Genomic DNA, 6,733 nt, shown 5'->3' with positions numbered 1-6,733 from the left:
AAATAATAATAACTCAACGTTATTATTCAGTGTTTAGTTTTGCGCGAATCATCTTTAAATTGGTGATTTGTTGTCTCTGACTTTATGTAAGATTCAACTTCACATTGTTCTATAAATAGGATTATTTTTTTTAAAGTGATGCTATCGATAGCTCTGGATACTTCTAAGGAAAAGTAAAGAACGCCAAAAATGACAGCTGAAAAAATAGGAAAATATTACCGCCCGAACAGGGATTTGAACCCTGGACCCTTAGGTTAAAAGCCTAATGCTCTACGACTGAGCTATTCGGGCCCTCGTGCGTTCATTCTTATCCAGCAAAATTGGTATCTTTCATGATGATTAATGTACAATGTTCATTCCACAGGGAATACGTTGTGCTGGAGATGAACCTGAAATTATCGGTCATGTTTGACAAGCAATTTCAAATAATGTATATCAGAGGTTTGTTTGCCTGAATGTTACGGTGGGACTAAGCAGTCGTTAGTCCTTAGTTGAGCATTGGAAATGCACGAGCCATTAGCTGTAAATACTGTTCTACAATTGAGCTAATCGAGTATTCGCTAATCGATCTTTTAATAGGACAAATTCTCATTTTTGCTTGGCGTCCAATGACTTCATGATAATATTTGTATATACGATCATACTAGATGGTAGGATTTCTCAAACTGGGGATCGTGTATCAAGTGGCCTTTTTAGGGGGGGGGGGGAGGATGATGTAAAGTAGTGTCCAAATGCCTCCGTCACATAATCTGCACTATGGTATCATGTGTGTTAGTTGAGCGTATTTCTACAGACTAACCTTCACATTTCTTCGGTTTACTTTTAAATAAAGCTATTGAAGTTAACCAGATATGTTTTAAATTTCTTTTGTCAGAGATAATACAACACACCTTCCGAAACTTCAATTGACACACTACAATCTGAGTGTCTAATATTAAAATACCATTTAGGTTACTTTGGACTCGGTTTGTATTCATCAAAATTCGTGCTGATTACTGTTTAATAAATTTTAACAAACCTTTCAGAATTTTAACAAAATTCTGATATTTAAAATTATCAGTTCAGTCATGCGCATTTAAACAACTACACTGCGTGCAAATTTGCAGGTGAACAACCCTGCGATTTGGGAAATGTTGCACTCAAAAACAAATTGAATAATTAATAAAGGAATTTGAATACAGTCAAATGACCTGGCTGGTTGTTACACAATTTGAAATGTATAGTGTATGAGCTTTTATGCACTGATTTGATTTGTGCATTTTCATAGTTGATTCACGACTTTGTGTCAACCCACTTTGCATATTAAACATTAATACGCATTCATAATATTATTTTGAATTCAAAATATCTTATAATCAGTAAAGAGACTGCAGAGATGTGCCCGGATGGCTCAGTATATATGGAAGCAAACAGTGTATATATATGTAAATTGTAACTTCTCCATTCAGATATGTTAACAATATTGTAAATATGAAACCTATGATATTGAAAAATACATGTATATCTAGACGTATATATGAAAAGCAGTCGTAAATATGCCAACAGTAATTTACCCGTTAAGATAAATTACTAATATAAGACTAAACCAATATATAACGTATGATATACTGCCAAAAATATATGTACAGCAATACCTCGCATAGTCCGGCTTCGATCAGTCCGGATTCACTATAGTTCGGTTTTAAATCCTAAAAGATTAATACACAAATTAATTTTTTTATACATAAATGTTTGGTTTTTTCCCTTTATACAGTCAAGTCTCTTTTTGTGCGGTTTAATTTTTATGCGGTTTTAAAGTTATGCGATACGATATTTAAATTTTTTCCGGGGTTCCCCGTTGTATATATATGTCCCTACACTCGGCGAGAATGTAAACGCGGCATTATGTTCAACATCTTAATGTGTAAACTATGTATAGTACGAGTAAGCAGTGGACGTTTGTGAACTTTAATGTTAAATTAACTTCTATGTCTATCAGTGTTCGATGCGCAAATCTAGAGTAAAGTTGATTTGTGATAATTAAATTTTAATCCCACTTAAAAAACTACATAATGAGTGCAAAAAGAAAACGTGAAAGTGATTCTGTCACCAGGAAACGTAAATGGGTCACTTTAGAACAAAAGTTCGATATAATCAAGCTTCATGAAGAAGATGCATCCTTTGCTAAAATAAGCAGTGAAAAGGGAATCGACGAGTCATCAGTTCGATAACTTATCAAAAAAAAAAAGATCAATACAAATCGCAAGGTATGGCTACGACTTCTTAGTTATCAAAAATAGTGACTAAAACCAGAAGCACTCGAATGATAAATATGGAATGGCTATTATCCATATGGATCGAAGACTTAACTCAAAAGCGAGTTCCCTTTAGTCAAATGGAAATTCAAGCCAAAGCATTAAGTCTTTACAGTGACTTGAAGACTATTGATGATATAGAAAACGAAGATGAGGGAACTAGTGATAATTGTACGGGAAGTCGTGGGTAGTTTTTCGTTTTAAGCAACGAACTGGAATTTACAATGTTCGTATTGTTGGAGAATCTGCCAGTGCAGATAAAGAGGCTGCTTTAAGATAGCCGAAGGAATTGAGTGATATCATACAAAAAGGTGGCTACAAAGACGAACAAATGTTTAACCTTGATGGAACGAGATTATTCTGGAAAAAGTTTCCGTTACGTACTTTTATAGCAGCCAATGAAAAGTCCTGCATTGGATATAAAATTTCAGAAGACCGTCTCACGCTGTTATTAGGTGGACATTGCCGCAGGGGATTTCAAATTAAAACCGATGCTTGTGTATCGTGAAGAAAATACTAGAGCTCTCAAAAATGTATAAAAAAATAATCTCCCAGTGTTGTGGTGTTCAAATAAGAAAGCATGGGTCACAAGAGTTTTATTTGAAGATTGGTTCACCAACTATTTTTGCGCAAATGATTTAGATTCCGTCAACGTAATTGAGGGCATTGAATCGAACACTAATGAACTGGATAATGAAACACTTATTAACATGGATGTACAACGAGCTTATGAAGAGCGGGAGGACAACTTAGACAACGACGACTGTGTTCAAGTGCTTGCACGAGAATTAACAGCTGAACAACTATCAAAAAATTATTGGAATGATTGAAACCTTGTCAGAGCATATTATGGAAGTTGATCCCAATATTGAACATAACCTTACAATTCGCCGAACGATAAACAATGCAATTCGTTGCTACAAAGAAATGAATGAAGAGAAAAAAAACAAAGAAGAAAAATTTGCAGACATCGATATTGCAATAGATTTTAGGGAATAAAAAATGAATTACGAAAAACATGTATTTTTTGTTTAATTATTTTTGATAAAGACATTTGAATTTATTAATCTCGTTTTATTTATTGAAAATAAAAAGAATATTATTTTAAGAACCAATTCTCATTTTTTGTATGTATTTAATTCCTCGATTAGTCGCCTTTCAAACAGTCCGGGATATCTGTGGAAAACTGATTACCGGACTATTCGAGGTATTGCTGTACATCTAATTGTGTATGAGTAACCAGCAACTCATATCTTACTATGAGGTAATAACTTTTATCAATTCAGTATGTGACTTATGATACAAGGCCTAAAATAACTGTTCAAACGTTGTAAACGATTCTAGATGGAAATAGGTATTGAGCATGTTATCTAAATGATAATGATAACTTAAATCAGCATGCTGTACATATCTGTAAACAGTTCGTCCGAATGAACATTGATGCTACGTTGAATATAAAATATACTCAATTGCAGAGTATTAGGCTTTTAACCTAAGGGTGTAGAGTTCGAGTTCATGTTCGAGCGTTAATTTTTTTTATTGTGTGTGTGTGTGTGTGTTTACTTCCGATTTCAAAAATCCATCATTGAAAAACTAAATATATCTACAGCACTTAAAATTTTAACATGAAGGAACATGATTCAGTCGAATCCATATATGGATTGGATAACATCACTTCGTGTTAAAATTCTAAATGCTGCACTAAGACCAAGTTTTTTTTTAATTATTTTTATTTGTATTTTTAATACTTATATAACATACGGTGTGCACCTCCGTAATGTAGTGGAAGCGACGACGATTAGTTGAAAAAAAAAAACTGGGTTCGAATTCCGTATAGAATGCGACAACATTTGGAAGGAATTTTCAATTCAAGTTCAATAAGCTGGTCCTTTACTGAAATACATCCAAGGGTCTTTTCCCGAAACTCAAGAAGTATCTTTAACCCCCCTTCCTTCGTTTTCACAATACTTGCAATACTTACTTGATCGAGATGTGACTCACTTTCCGTAAATGGATTCCTTTAATTTTTTTTATCAAACGTGGTTCTATTTAAATGTCCGCCTCACCATCTGTTCGACATCTACAATCAATCTTGTAGACAAGGTCACATATATCATGGGGGATGATGGGTAATATCTGTCCCCCCCCCTGCTTCCTCATCTTTTACTGAGGTTTTTCTGCAATAAATTCCATAACAGGGCAATCGTGTCCGACCTGGACTGCATTTGGACTGCTTTCTGTTTCAATCCGGTTGTCAAGATGTTGGTAAAAAACATCTAAATTCAAACCTCCAATAGAGAATGCGCTCACGTATTCAAAGGTTTCGTTTCATTTTGATGCTTCAATTATTTCTGATAAATTTACTTGCCCATTATTAGAACATAAGATTGTCTGCGGCTGTAAGAAATCATAGTGCTTACAATTTTAATCTATCGAACATATTATATCCGTTAATTGGGCATAGATTTCTGATCGTCTGCTTGTTTTGGGGATTGAAAACTCGACTTTCTCGGATCAAAAAGCCATTCCCCTATCGTACAACACTGCGCTGAACAACTTTCCCTCGAAAATCTTTCTAAAGGTTTTCCTCGTCCCAGATGGAATTCAGAGTCGTGTGTTTCCAACTAAAGGCATCGTTGTATACCGACTAAGCATCGAAGACTCGACTACGTCTCGCAAAATCCTTCAATTTATGCACAACAGTGCGCTACAATGAGATTAACTGATGAACGTTCTCTCTAACTGATCCATTCCGCGTTAAAAAGAAGCTCAGCTGATCCATTCAATTACAGTTCACTTGAAAGGACCCATTGACTTTATTTGTCTCGGCCGTAATTCCAAACCAAGGAACCAAGTTCTTATTTGGACGTTCCAACCATCTCGTCCACTCTTCACCGACAGAAATGGTGCAATCTCTTCCAGTTATAAAAACAATTCTAGTATACTCGGGTATCTGCAGATGCTCACAAACATGATGTGAATAAGCGTCACATAAAAATTATGATTTGCGTAATTAAAAGGTCGACTGGCTAATAACCAGACAGCTCGATTGTAGGATAGCATTTGCCCTTAAAAGTGCGTGCATTTCCAATGTTCAATAGTAATGAATAACAATTAAATTCCGAACGCCCAACTGACTTATACGATAGGGGATTACATGGATATTTCTATCGCAAATAATAATTAGAATGTTATGATATATGTTATACAAAGTTGGATGACAAACATGAACGTGTAATTTGAAGTTCATCTGTGATACAGCAGGATCAACATTTTATTCGTGGGATGAACATTATTTAGTATTCAGTGTTAGGTTAGACACGAATTTTGCAAGAAATAAACGCACATTGAGTGCCCGGATAGCTCAGTCGTAGAGCATTAGGCTTTTAAACTAAGGGTCCAGGGTTCAAGTCCCTGTTCGGGCGACAATTTTTTATTTTGGTTCAATAGCGATCAGTTTTGGATTTATTTACTTTCAGGAAGCTTCACTGCATGAGGGCTCTTCTCATCTTCCCTGAGAATTTGTGATTTGTAACTGTTTTTTAATACTGATATGATTTAATTAACTTTGATTTCTTAATTAACTTTCTTATTTCGAAACCAACAAGTATTTGAACTCTTAGGTTAAAGTCCTAATGCTTCATTGTTGAGCTATCCAGGTAATCAGAGTTCGACCTTTCAATCGCATAAAAGTTATGAACATATCCCAGCTCTAATTAATGTAATTTCTAAACTCTCTTTTATTAGCAAAAATAATCAGTAATTAAACTCATGATGTTCTTACAAGATGACGATTTTTGTAATTTTAAGTGTTTGCCGGGATGGCTCAGAGTAACTTTTACGATCTTATTGGACATCAATGAAACTACCTCCTTAGAAGTGGCGGCTCGTGGCTTGAAATCGTGGGGGTGCTGCAACTTTAGAAATATACATACACAAAAAGTACAGTGTATATGTGTTTGGATAAAATATCAAAATTATGGTAAAAATTAAAAATAATTAAACATGAAAAAATATTGTTTATTATCGATAAAATTATACAGTTTAGTATAATTTAAAATTTCTTAAAAATCACTATAATATAACATATGTTATGTTTTTAATTGTAATGTTTGGACATTAGAATTAAATATTTAAAGAGACGGAGTAAACACGATAAACACTACGAACACACCACTACGCGCAAACTGCATATAAAGAACAGTAGAACTGCGCGACGGACAGTGCCGCATTACGCTAATAGCTCGCTTCTCACTATAACTTGCCTATGCTTCCGTGCATAGCAATATGACACTGTGGTAAACACAGTGCTGCTGGCCTCCTTCGCTCTCTTAAGTGCTACAAGATGGATTTTTATTATTTTTTATACAAAATAAGAGAATTGTATAGGATTGTTGATGATAAAATTAAATATTACAAGCAAACATAAATAAATTAAT

The 6,733-nt window shown here is 34.5% G+C and overlaps 1 non-coding gene across 1 annotated transcript; it reads right to left on the bottom strand.

Annotated features, from left to right (window-relative positions):
* Window positions 1–219: 219 nt before the first annotated feature.
* Window positions 220–291, bottom strand: TRNAK-UUU (transfer RNA lysine (anticodon UUU)). The gene has a single exon. It is a non-coding gene; the product is annotated as a tRNA-Lys (tRNA).
* Between the last annotated feature and the right edge of the window lie 6,442 nt (window positions 292–6,733).

Source organism: Typopeltis vanoorti, chromosome 21, assembly GCF_054136105.1.
Source record: "Typopeltis vanoorti isolate ZY-2024b chromosome 21, IOZ_Tvanoo_1.0, whole genome shotgun sequence".
Classification (NCBI taxonomy): domain Eukaryota; kingdom Metazoa; phylum Arthropoda; class Arachnida; order Uropygi; family Thelyphonidae; genus Typopeltis; species Typopeltis vanoorti.
Note: the sequence above shows the minus strand (reverse complement) of the source record. Positions and strands in the feature narration are given on the sequence as shown.